General features: G+C 52.8%; 1 protein-coding gene across 2 annotated transcripts in view; it reads left to right on the top strand.

Moving 5' to 3' along the window:
* Positions 1–13,667, top strand: part of LOC142254521 (uncharacterized) — a 212,521-nt gene that overhangs the window by 137,143 nt on the left and 61,711 nt on the right. The window lies entirely within an intron of this gene.

Raw genomic sequence — 13,667 nt, 5'->3', positions numbered from 1 at the left:
TGGAGACGTCAGCAGTGGGATCTGTGGTGACAGTGTTGTGTGAGTGGAGACGTCAGCAGTGGGATCTGCGGTGACAGCGTTGTGTGAGTGGAGACGTCAGCAGTGGGATCTGCGGTGACAGTGTTGTGTGAATGGAGACGTCAGCAGTGGGATCTGTGGTGACAGCGTTGTGTGAATGGAGACGTCCGCAGTGGGATCTGTGGTGACAGCGTTGTGTGAATGGAGACGTCAGCAGTGGGATCTGCGGTGACAGTGTTGTGTGAATGGAGACGTCAGCAGTGGGATCTGTGGTGACAGTGTTGTGTGAATGGAGACGTCAGCAGTGGGATCTGTGGTGACAGTGTTGTGTGAGTGGAGACGTCAGCAGTGGGATCTGTGGTGACAGTGTTGTGTGAGTGGAGACGTCAGCAGTGGGATCTGCGGTGACAGCGTTGTGTGAATGGAGACGTCAGCAGTGGGATCTGTGGTGACAGCGTTGTGTGAATGGAGACGTCAGCAGTGGGATCTGTGGTGACAGCGTTGTGTGAATGGAGACGTCAGCAGTGGGATCTGCGGTGACAGCGTTGTGTGAATGGAGACGTCAGCAGTGGGATCTGTGGTGACAGCGTTGTGTGAATGGAGACGTCAGCAGTGGGATCTGCGGTGACAGCGTTGTGTGAGTGGAGACGTCAGCAGTGGGATCTGTGGTGACAGCGTTGTGTGAGTGGAGACGTCAGCAGTGGGATCTGTGGTGACAGCGTTGTGTGAATGGAGACGTCAGCAGTGGGGTCTGTGGTGACAGTGTTGTGTGAGTGGAGACGTCAGCAGTGGGATCTGTGGTGACAGTGTTGTGTGAGTGGAGACGTCAGCAGTGGGATCTGTGGTGACAGTGTTGTGTGAGTGGAGACGTCAGCAGTGGGATCTGTGGTGACAGTGTTGTGTGAATGGAGACGTCAGCAGTGGGATCTGTGGTGACAGTGTTGTGTGAGTGGAGACGTCAGCAGTGGGATCTGTGGTGACAGTGTTGTGTGAATGGAGACGTCAGCAGTGGGATCTGTGGTGACAGTGTTGTGTGAGTGGAGACGTCAGCAGTGGGATCTGTGGTGACAGCGTTGTGTGAGTGGAGACGTCAGCAGTGGGATCTGTGGTGACAGCGTTGTGTGAATGGAGACGTCAGCAGTGGGATCTGTGGTGACAGTGTTGTGTGAATGGAGACGTCAGCAGTGGGATCTGCGGTGACAGCGTTGTGTGAATGGAGACGTCAGCAGTGGGATCTGCGGTGACAGCGTTGTGTGAGTGGAGACGTCAGCAGTGGGATCTGTGGTGACAGCGTTGTGTGAGTGGAGACGTCAGCAGTGGGATCTGTGGTGACAGCGTTGTGTGAATGGAGACGTCAGCAGTGGGGTCTGTGGTGACAGTGTTGTGTGAGTGGAGACGTCAGCAGTGGGATCTGCGGTGACAGCGTTGTGTGAGTGGAGACGTCAGCAGTGGGATCTGTGGTGACAGTGTTGTGTGAATGGAGACGTCAGCAGTGGGGTTTGCGGTGACAGCGTTGTGTGAGTGGAGACGTCAGCAGTGGGATCTGCGGTGACAGTGTTGTGTGAATGGAGACGTCAGCAGTGGGATCTGCGGTGACAGCGTTGTGTGAGTGGAGACGTCAGCAGTGGGATCTGCGGTGACAGCGTTGTGTGAATGGAGACGTCAGCAGTGGGATCTGTGGTGACAGCGTTGTGTGAATGGAGACGTCCGCAGTGGGATCTGTGGTGACAGCGTTGTGTGAATGGAGACGTCAGCAGTGGGATCTGCGGTGACAGTGTTGTGTGAGTGGAGACGTCAGCAGTGGGATCTGTGGTGACAGTGTTGTGTGAATGGAGACGTCAGCAGTGGGATCTGTGGTGACAGTGTTGTGTGAGTGGAGACGTCAGCAGTGGGATCTGTGGTGACAGCGTTGTGTGAATGGAGACGTCAGCAGTGGGATCTGTGGTGACAGTGTTGTGTGAGTGGAGACGTCAGCAGTGGGATCTGCGGGTGACAGCGTTGTGTGAGTGGAGACGTCAGCAGTGGGATCTGCGGTGACAGTGTTGTGTGAATGGAGACGTCAGCAGTGGGATCTGTGGTGACAGCGTTGTGTGAATGGAGACGTCCGCAGTGGGATCTGTGGTGACAGCGTTGTGTGAATGGAGACGTCAGCAGTGGGATCTGCGGTGACAGTGTTGTGTGAATGGAGACGTCAGCAGTGGGATCTGTGGTGACAGTGTTGTGTGAATGGAGACGTCAGCAGTGGGATCTGTGGTGACAGTGTTGTGTGAGTGGAGACGTCAGCAGTGGGATCTGTGGTGACAGTGTTGTGTGAGTGGAGACGTCAGCAGTGGGATCTGCGGTGACAGCGTTGTGTGAATGGAGACGTCAGCAGTGGGATCTGTGGTGACAGCGTTGTGTGAATGGAGACGTCAGCAGTGGGATCTGTGGTGACAGCGTTGTGTGAATGGAGACGTCAGCAGTGGGATCTGCGGTGACAGCGTTGTGTGAATGGAGACGTCAGCAGTGGGATCTGTGGTGACAGCGTTGTGTGAATGGAGACGTCAGCAGTGGGATCTGCGGTGACAGCGTTGTGTGAGTGGAGACGTCAGCAGTGGGATCTGTGGTGACAGCGTTGTGTGAGTGGAGACGTCAGCAGTGGGATCTGTGGTGACAGCGTTGTGTGAATGGAGACGTCAGCAGTGGGGTCTGTGGTGACAGTGTTGTGTGAGTGGAGACGTCAGCAGTGGGATCTGTGGTGACAGTGTTGTGTGAGTGGAGACGTCAGCAGTGGGATCTGTGGTGACAGTGTTGTGTGAGTGGAGACGTCAGCAGTGGGATCTGTGGTGACAGTGTTGTGTGAATGGAGACGTCAGCAGTGGGATCTGTGGTGACAGTGTTGTGTGAGTGGAGACGTCAGCAGTGGGATCTGTGGTGACAGTGTTGTGTGAATGGAGACGTCAGCAGTGGGATCTGTGGTGACAGTGTTGTGTGAGTGGAGACGTCAGCAGTGGGATCTGTGGTGACAGCGTTGTGTGAGTGGAGACGTCAGCAGTGGGATCTGTGGTGACAGCGTTGTGTGAATGGAGACGTCAGCAGTGGGATCTGTGGTGACAGTGTTGTGTGAATGGAGACGTCAGCAGTGGGATCTGCGGTGACAGCGTTGTGTGAATGGAGACGTCAGCAGTGGGATCTGCGGTGACAGCGTTGTGTGAGTGGAGACGTCAGCAGTGGGATCTGTGGTGACAGCGTTGTGTGAGTGGAGACGTCAGCAGTGGGATCTGTGGTGACAGCGTTGTGTGAATGGAGACGTCAGCAGTGGGGTCTGTGGTGACAGTGTTGTGTGAGTGGAGACGTCAGCAGTGGGATCTGTGGTGACAGTGTTGTGTGAGTGGAGACGTCAGCAGTGGGATCTGTGGTGACAGTGTTGTGTGAGTGGAGACGTCAGCAGTGGGATCTGTGGTGACAGTGTTGTGTGAATGGAGACGTCAGCAGTGGGATCTGTGGTGACAGTGTTGTGTGAGTGGAGACGTCAGCAGTGGGATCTGCGGTGACAGTGTTGTGTGAGTGGAGACGTCAGCAGTGGGATCTGTGGTGACAGCGTTGTGTGAATGGAGACGTCAGCAGTGGGATCTGCGGTGACAGCGTTGTGTGAGTGGAGACGTCAGCAGTGGGATCTGCGGTGACAGCGTTGTGTGAGTGGAGACGTCAGCAGTGGGATCTGTGGTGACAGTGTTGTGTGAGTGGAGACGTCAGCAGTGGGATCTGTGGTGACAGTGTTGTGTGAGTGGAGACGTCAGCAGTGGGATCTGTGGTGACAGCGTTGTGTGAGTGGAGACGTCAGCAGTGGGATCTGTGGTGACAGCGTTGTGTGAGTGGAGACGTCAGCAGTGGGATCTGTGGTGACAGTGTTGTGTGAGTGGAGACGTCAGCAGTGGGATCTGCGGTGACAGTGTTGTGTGAGTGGAGACGTCAGCAGTGGGATCTGTGGTGACAGCGTTGTGTGAATGGAGACGTCAGCAGTGGGATCTGCAGTGACAGCGTTGTGTGAGTGGAGACGTCAGCAGTGGGATCTGCGGTGACAGCGTTGTGTGAGTGGAGACGTCAGCAGTGGGATCTGTGGTGACAGCGTTGTGTGAGTGGAGACGTCAGCAGTGGGATCTGTGGTGACAGCGTTGTGTGAATGGAGACGTCAGCAGTGGGATCTGTGGTGACAGTGTTGTGTGAATGGAGACGTCAGCAGTGGGATCTGTGGTGACAGCGTTGTGTGAATGGAGACGTCAGCAGTGGGATCTGTGGTGACAGCGTTGTGTGAATGGAGAAGTCAGCAGTGGGATCTGTGGTGACAGCGTTGTGTGAATGGAGAAGTCAGCAGTGGGATCTGTGGTGACAGCGTTGTGTGAATGGAGACGTCAGCAGTGGGATCTGCGGTGACAGTGTTGTGTGAATGGAGACGTCAGCAGTGGGATCTGTGGTGACAGTGTTGTGTGAATGGAGACGTCAGCAGTGGGATCTGCGGTGACAGTGTTGTGTGAGTGGAGACGTCAGCAGTGGGATCTGTGGTGACAGCGTTGTGTGAATGGAGAAGTCAGCAGTGGGATCTGTGGTGACAGCGTTGTGTGAATGGAGACGTCCGCAGTGGGATCTGTGGTGACAGCGTTGTGTGAATGGAGACGTCAGCAGTGGGATCTGTGGTGACAGTGTTGTGTGAATGGAGACGTCAGCAGTGGGATCTGTGGTGACAGCGTTGTGTGAATGGAGACGTCAGCAGTGGGATCTGCGGTGACAGCGTTGTGTGATTGGAGACGTCAGCAGTGGGATCTGCGGTGACAGCGTTGTGTGAATGGAGACGTCAGCAGTGGGATCTGCGGTGACAGCGTTGTGTGAGTGGAGACGTCAGCAGTGGGATCTGCGGTGACAGCGTTGTGTGAGTGGAGACGTCAGCAGTGGGATCTGTGGTGACAGCGTTGTGTGAGTGGAGACGTCAGCAGTGGGATCTGCGGTGACAGCGTTGTGTGAGTGGAGACGTCAGCAGTGGGATCTGTGGTGACAGTGTTGTGTGAATGGAGACGTCAGCAGTGGGATCTGTGGTGACAGTGTTGTGTGAGTGGAGACGTCAGCAGTGGGATCTGTGGTGACAGTGTTGTGTGAGTGGAGACGTCAGCAGTGGGATCTGTGGTGACAGTGTTGTGTGAGTGGAGACGTCAGCAGTGGGATCTGCGGTGACAGTGTTGTGTGATTGGAGACGTCAGCAGTGGGATCTGTGGTGACAGTGTTGTGTGAGTGGAGACGTCAGCAGTGGGATCTGTGGTGACAGCGTTGTGTGAGTGGAGACGTCAGCAGTGGGATCTGTGGTGACAGCGTTGTGTGAGTGGAGACGTCAGCAGTGGGATCTGTGGTGACAGCGTTGTGTGAGTGGAGACGTCAGCAGTGGGATCTGCGGTGACAGCGTTGTGTGAGTGGAGACGTCAGCAGTGGGATCTGTGGTGACAGCATTGTGTGAGTGGAGACGTCAGCAGTGGGATCTGTGGTGACAGCGTTGTGTGAGTGGAGACGTCAGCAGTGGGATTTGCGGTGACAGCGTTGTGTGAATGGAGACGTCAGCAGTGGGATCTGTGGTGACAGCGTTGTGTGAATGGAGACGTCAGCAGTGGGATCTGTGGTGACAGTGTTGTGTGAATGGAGACGTCAGCAGTGGGATCTGTGGTGACAGTGTTGTGTGAGTGGAGACGTCAGCAGTGGGATCTGTGGTGACAGTGTTGTGTGAGTGGAGACGTCAGCAGTGGGATCTGCGGTGACAGTGTTGTGTGAGTGGAGACGTCAGCAGTGGGATCTGCGGTGACAGTGTTGTGTGAGTGGAGACGTCAGCAGTGGGATCTGCGGTGACAGTGTTGTGTGAATGGAGACGTCAGCAGTGGGATCTGCGGTGACAGTGTTGTGTGAATGGAGACGTCAGCAGTGGGATCTGCGGTGACAGTGTTGTGTGAATGGAGACGTCGGCAGACTGCCAAGACCCACCAACCGGTTCCCCCTCCCCACCGCGCAATGAATGAGACCACACATGGAATATCTTTCTTTTGTACTTTATTGAAGGTATCCACGTAACACCATTCAATGTTGATATAAAAGGGGGTTGCTTGTTATTTTGGCCACAGCTTTAACCACAGGCACAAATCCGCCTTAAACCTGAGGGAGGAGGCCCGATGCCTACGGCCGTCCGTGGCAGGTTGGCTCTCACCAAATCCTTCTTCCACCGGCTGTGACTTTGAAATTGAACCATAACCTTTTTCCATAGGCACAAAACCGCCTTAAACCTGAGGGAGGAGGCCCAATGCCTACGGCCGTCCGTGGCAGGTTGGCTCTCCAAATCCCTCTTCCACCGGCTTTGACTTCCGAACTTGTAACAGAACCTTCTTAAGGGAGGGAGGGCGGGCGATGCTCACCCTGAGGGCAGATTGTGGTAAGAGGAAGGAGGGACTCCGGAGGCTGCTTATATGATTTGGGGGAGGTCCCAGCAGGGAAGGGGGGTCAGCGGGGGGCATTGCACAATGGGAAGGAGGGAGAGGTGACCATGGGGGACGTAGCGAGGGGCTCAGCAGTCAGGGGCAGCGGCATCGGCCGCAGTGCCCTGCAGACTGCCAAGACCCACCAACCGGTTCCCCCTCCCCACCGCGCAATGAATGAGACCACACATGGAATATCTTTCTTTTGTACTTTATTGAAGGTATCCACGTAACACCATTCAATGTTGATATAAAAGGGGGTTGCTTGTTATTTTGGCCACAGCTTTAACCACAGGCACAAATCCGCCTTAAACCTGAGGGAGGAGGCCCGATGCCTACGGCCGTCCGTGGCAGGTTGGCTCTCACCAAATCCCTCTTCCACCGGCCACGGAGTGGCGAAGGCCCAAGCCTGAGCTGCGACCCCCACACAGGGCCCTTATGGCCCGCTCAACCCCGTCCTTACTGTCCGACAGGAAATTGTCTAGGCCTATATCATTAAGGCTAAAACCATCCTCTAGCACCAAACGGCTGACCTCTGATTCCAGCATCTCGTGTCCCGGCACTATCCCTCTTCCTGACGCTATAAATTTGGCGATCCGCATATTAACGTGTTGCCTTGACCTTTCCACAGCTGCTATGTTCCTTGCCCCTGTACAACTCAATCTCGGTAATATACTGGACCATACCCCCACTACGTTGCTAAAGAAGCTGCTGAACTTATCTAGGAAAGAAGCTGCTGAACTTATCTAGGAAAGAAGCTGCTGAACTTATCTAGGAAAGAAGCTGCTGAACTTATCTAGGACCACTTGCATAACCGCAAGCAGATTCTGGATCCTCACCTTTACCAGGTCATTTCCACCCGTGAATGACCAGCACTACTAGGCCAGTGGCTACTCTGGATATGCTCACTACCACGGGCAGAACCTGGGCCCAGGCCAGGCCCCGAACTCTTCTCCAGTGAAACTTGAGGTCACAAACTCCCAGCACGCTTCCACCCGGTCTCGACTCAGTCCGCCGTGCTGCCCAGAATATGTGTGAGTGACCTAGGATCCAGATGCTAGGTCTCGACAGATCTAAAAGAAAAACGGTTACCTCTCTTGTATGCAAAACATTTTCCATCATCGTGTCAGTAAACATCATTGTATTAATGTTTCTTTGGGTTTGAAGGTGCTTAGATAACCGAGATGATATACATATATTTATTTAACAATTTTTTATTTTTTTCTTTTTTTTGTGTAATATATAAACGTGCCAAACAGTGGACAACTGGTGGCAGGGAACTACAGGACTGCACGGATAGGTATGAAGCTGGCCCTTGCTGCCTCGGTTGTCATGTCGATGCGGAAGGAGTGCATGCCATAATCTCCTGGTTGTAGGTCCAGGTAGGAAATAGACATTTTGAGCAATGCCGAAAGTTGTGTCGCCATGAGCGGGATCACTCTGCGTGCTCCAAGAAGAATTTGTTGGGAACCCAAGACTCTAAGTGTCGCTGCAAGGTAAGGATGGGACATAGGATACCTGAAAACGGGAAAATAGGGAACCAAACTCCTCTACCGAGCTGATCTGTTTTGGAGCGCCTTATGCGAACCCGTACTCCACCATTGCAAACTATAACATTGTCGCGTAACAGACCACCGGTGCGACCTAGGGACCTGCTAACTAATTCGCTGACCGTCAAGGCTCCGAAGAATGCTAGCGAGAAGGCGGCCGAGAACAAGAGGACCTCGCTGTCATTGGTGCAAACGTCACCTAGCTGGTTTATTATGCCGGAAAGGATGGCGAATGAATTGGCCTTCCTGTTCTCCGTGCACCAGCGCTTCCAGCCTTTAACGGCCTGTTTGAACAGAAAGGCCTTGGTGACATCGGTCCATCCACGAACCTGAAAGTGAGAGGCTATTCCTGCAACCCGCTACTACGCTACTGTGCCCGGCAAGCCACTGGTATGTAGATGCGTTATGTCTCGAGCAACGGAATTGCTAAGAAAACCCGCGGACACCTGGCTAGGCAGCGGTTGAACTATATTGAAATCATTCGTCCCCAGCCTTAACATACAAATGCCACGTTGATGGGATGCCTTAACCAGCGGAATCAACTGTCCACGGGGACCGTCCAGAGGGACTGTGGACACTTTTGGTCATTGTTGTCAGATTCTGGGTGCGATGCTCGAAACTTCTGAAAATCAAATGCAATAAGGCATCAGCGATAGTGTTATCAATCCCCGGTATGTGGCTGGCCTTGACCCAGATATTATGTTCAAGGCAGTTAAGAACTAAGTATCGTAGCAAGCTGATCACCGGTGGTGAGGAAGATGCGAGGTGGTTAACGACGTGGACGACACTTATGTAGTCAGTCCTGAAGCGGGTCCGATTGTTCGCCAACTTTTCTGCCCAAAGACTTGTAGCTACTGTTATAGGGAACAGCTCGAGTAAAGTTTTTTTTTTTTTTGTCCACCCAGACAGGTGCCATGTGTTGGGCCAGCGATTAGCGTACCAATTGGGACCAAGGTAAACTCCGAATCCGGTGGACCCGGCAGCATCCGAAAATAGATATATCAGCGCTGGAAACTTCCTGTTCCTGGAAACATGAACGCCCATTGTAAGTAGCTATGAAGGACCTCCATACACCGAGCTCCTCACGTAGAGCGCTGGTGATGCAAATCATTTGATGGGAGGCAGTTATGCTCCTAGTGGCCAGGCAGAGCCTCAGGGAAAAGCCCCTTCCCATGGGCCTGACTCTAAAGGCGAAGGCGAGCAAGCCTAATAGAGATTGCATTTGCGCCAGGGTTACCTTACAAACCGCGCAGAACCCGTCAATGAGCGATGTGGTTTTTTTTTTTTTTTTTTTTTAACCTTTTCGAGTGGTAGCCGAAACATCGTGATAATTGAGTCTATTTCGATTCTCAAATGAAAAGGCAGGTCACATGGCCAACTGTTTGTTTGGCCAACATCGGAAACCCAAACTTGTCCGTTATGACCTGCACAGATTTTAACGCGGTTGAGCATGCTTTAGAGTTGGTGTGGGAAAACGAACAAGAAATCATCCAAATAATGGGTGACCAATTTATTCTTTGCTACGTCCTTAACCACCCATTCCAGGAAAGAGCTGAAGAGCTCGAAGTGTGAGCAGGATATGGAGCAACCCATGGTAATTCACATGTGGTAACAGAATTTTTTGTTGAAATAGCGCCCTAGCAGGTGGGACAATCGGGGTGCACTAGTAGCGGGCGAAAGGCAGATGCTATGTCCGATTTTGCCATTAGTGCTCCTTACCCTGCTTTTCGCACCAGTGCGACCGCTTTGTCAAAAATGCGTAGGAAACTGCTGAGTCCTCTGTGGGGATGCCGTCATTGACTGACCGCCCAGCCGGGAAGGACAAGTAGTGTATGAGGCGAAATTCACCCTTTTCTTTCTTAGGCACTATCCCTAGGGGTGAAACGCGAGGGTTTAAGAATGGTAAATCTATAAATGGGCCTGCTAGTTGGCCTAACGCCACTTCCTTCAGTAGTTTGTTCGCCAGGACCTGTGGGAGGTCCCGGGCCGATTTGAGGTTGGGGGCGAAGGTTAGTTCTGAGGAGAACATAAAGGGGGATAAAGAAACCGTGGTTGAAACCGTCCCTAATAGCGTTGGCCGCAGCCTTATTGGGGTAACGTTCTAGCAATGGCTCCACCGCGTGCACGTTCACTGGAGTCTTTGGGACTTGGTGGTGCATTTTTAGTGTGACGCCTGTCTGGTTGCTTAACGCATTTGGAGGAGGTGTGATTGTCTCCGCACGATGAGCATTCGCGCTTGTATTTGCGGAGTCCTTGAAACCTGCAATGGCCTTCATTGAAAAGCCAACAGCGACCTGGTCTGCGGACATTTGCAGCTCCAGGTGTAGCGCGGTGAGAGGAAAAGTTTGGTGGGCCTGGAAAGGACTGGTGGGACTTTTGCCCCATCATAAGCCACGAATCGGTGGCCTTAACTTCCCAACGGTTGGAATGCCAAGCATCGTCTAAATTCTTCGTCGTACTTCCACCACGCAGAACCCCAATGGGTTTTATAGGAGTTGAAAATGGTATTGCAGTATTTTGCGAATTGACTCTCTTTTCTTTGTTGACTGTGTTTTGGTCCACTGATATTAGGGAACAGATATCGACGTATTCGTTTGCGCGAATTTTTTATTTATTTATTTTTTTTTTTTTTTACTGTATCTGGTGTTAGGTGAGTTCCCAGCTGTGATACACAGCAGTAGAACACGTCCCTGTGTAAGTCGGGCGCTGCTGCGTTACATCCTGATGTTGTACAAACGCGGGGTTAACCAGAACTACTCCTGATGGTGTTAACAAGATCGCCCAATAAAAGTGGCGTACGTTTTGCGCCATTTTCTGAAACCTGTAGCGTTCTCATTTTGGGATCTATGGCGCAATGACTGCTTATTTTGCGTCTCGAGTTTACATTTTTTAATGGTACCATTTTGCGCAGATGCTACTTTTGATCGCCTGTTATTGGATGTTACGCAAAACATGCGGTGACCAAAAGCGTAATTTTGGGTGTTTGTGTTTTGTTTTTTGTTTGCTGCTACGAAATTTAACAATCAGATTAGGGACTCTAGATTGTGAGTTCCAATGGGGACAGCGTCGCCAATGCATACAAAGCGCCGTGGACATCGCTACCCAAGTGAATAAAATTATTAGCATTATTATTCTTTGATTAATTGATTTTATATTTTGATAGATCATGCTTTTCTGAACGTGGCGATACCAAATATGTGTATATATGTATACATATTTATTTTTTTATTTTATTATTTTTTAAATTTATTTATTTATTTTTATTTTATTTTTTTTTTTTTTTTTTTTTTTTTTACTTGACCCTTTAGGGGGATGTATGGATCAACAATTCGATCGCTCTGCACTATCTGCAGATCTCAGCTACACAGCTGAGATCTGCAGATACACTGCTTTACTCTCAATGCCGGAAGTATGCCGGCACTGAGAGCAAGTGACTCAAGGTAGCTACAGGCGTCATCACATGACCCTGTGCTACCATGGCAACCACCGAAAGTCATGTGATCACGCACGTGACTTTCGGTGGGGGCGGTGGTAAGTGATAGAATGCCCGCGCATATACATCTCACTGCCAGACTTTGGCAGCGAGATGTAAGGGGTTACAAGTTGCAGGTGGAAGCGATTCCACCCGTAACTTGTAGTCACACATGTCAGCTGTTAAAAACAGCTGATATGTGCGCCGAACGCCGCATTCTCTTGCTTTTCCGGATCCTGACGTCATTTCCGGTCCGGGACCCGAAACCGGAAGTGACGAGTTATCATGTGATCGCCGCGTCACAGGAAGTGACGCGGCGAACATGGATAGCGGATGTGACGCGACCTCCGTATGCCACAGGGAGTCACACGGGGCCGCGTCATCCCGGCGGGGGAGGTGCGCGAGGTGGCCATGGCGACCGGCGTGATGGGGGGGGGGTGGATCAGGGGCTAGGGCCGGGAGCAGGAGGTGAAAGCGGACCGGACCTTCTGGACCGGGCCGCCCTGCGCCTGGGATCTGTGGTGGGGCTTAAATGCTGCGGTGGACGGGAGGGTCTGGAAGACCTGCGCCCACCGCTGCTGGGAACCGGCAGGAGGGAGCTGGTGCCCACAAGGGAGGCAAGCCATTCGGCTCCCTCCCGTCCGCTCCTTTCTCTTACCGCTGCTTCCAGGGGGTCCATCGGCGATGCTCACCCTGAGGGCAGATGTGGTAAGAGGAAGGAGGGACTCCGGAGGCTGCTTATATGATTTGGGGGAGGTCCCAGCAGGGAAGGGGGGTCAGCGGGGGGCATTGCACAATGGGAAGGAGGGAGAGGTGACCATGGAGGACGTAGCGAGGGGCTCAGCAGTCAGGGGCAGCGGCATCGGCCGCAGTGCCCTGCAGTGGGATCTGTGGTGACAGCGTTGTGTGAATGGAGACGTCAGCAGTGGGATCTGCGGTGACAGCGTTGTGTGAGTGGAGACGTCAGCAGTGGGATCTGCGGTGACAGCGTTGTGTGAGTGGAGACGTCAGCAGTGGGATCTGTGGTGACAGCGTTGTGTGAGTGGAGACGTCAGCAGTGGGATCTGCGGTGACAGCGTTGTGTGAGTGGAGACGTCAGCAGTGGGATCTGTGGTGACAGTGTTGTGTGAGTGGAGACGTCAGCAGTGGGATCTGTGGTGACAGCGTTGTGTGAGTGGAGACGTCAGCAGTGGGATCTGCGGTGACAGCGTTGTGTGAATGGAGACGTCAGCAGTGGGATCTGTGGTGACAGCGTTGTGTGAGTGGAGACGTCAGCAGTGGGATCTGCGGTGACAGTGTTGTGTGAATGGAGACGTCAGCAGTGGGATCTGTGGTGACAGCGTTGTGTGAGTGGAGACGTCAGCAGTGGGATCTGTGGTGACAGCGTTGTGTGAATGGAGACGTCAGCAGTGGGATCTGTGGTGACAGTGTTGTGTGAATGGAGACGTCAGCAGTGGGATCTGTGGTGACAGTGTTGTGTGAATGGAGACGTCAGCAGTGGGATCTGTGGTGACAGCGTTGTGTGAGTGGAGACGTCAGCAGTGGGATCTGCGGTGACAGTGTTGTGTGAATGGAGACGTCAGCAGTGGGATCTGTGGTGACAGCGTTGTGTGAGTGGAGACGTCAGCAGTGGGATCTGTGGTGACAGCGTTGTGTGAATGGAGACGTCAGCAGTGGGATCTGTGGTGACAGTGTTGTGTGAGTGGAGACGTCAGCAGTGGGATCTGTGGTGACAGCGTTGTGTGAGTGGAGACGTCAGCAGTGGGATCTGTGGTGACAGTGTTGTGTGAATGGAGACGTCAGCAGTGGGATCTGTGGTGACAGTGTTGTGTGAGTGGAGACGTCAGCAGTGGGATCTGTGGTGACAGCGTTGTGTGAGTGGAGACGTCAGCAGTGGGATCTGTGGTGACAGTGTTGTGTGAATGGAGACGTCAGCAGTGGGATCTGTGGTGACAGTGTTGTGTGAATGGAGACGTCAGCAGTGGGATCTGTGGTGACAGCGTTGTGTGAATGGAGACGTCAGCAGTGGGATCTGTGGTGACAGTGTTGTGTGAATGGAGACGTCAGCAGTGGGATCTGTGGTGACAGTGTTGTGTGAATGGAGACGTCAGCAGTGGGATCTGTGGTGACAGTGTTGTGTGAATG

The sequence above is a fragment of the Anomaloglossus baeobatrachus genome, chromosome 10 (genome assembly GCF_048569485.1).
Source record: "Anomaloglossus baeobatrachus isolate aAnoBae1 chromosome 10, aAnoBae1.hap1, whole genome shotgun sequence".
Classification (NCBI taxonomy): Eukaryota; Metazoa; Chordata; class Amphibia; order Anura; family Aromobatidae; genus Anomaloglossus; species Anomaloglossus baeobatrachus.
The sequence above is the reverse complement of the archived record's forward strand: the minus strand, read 5'-3'. Positions and strand labels throughout refer to the sequence as shown.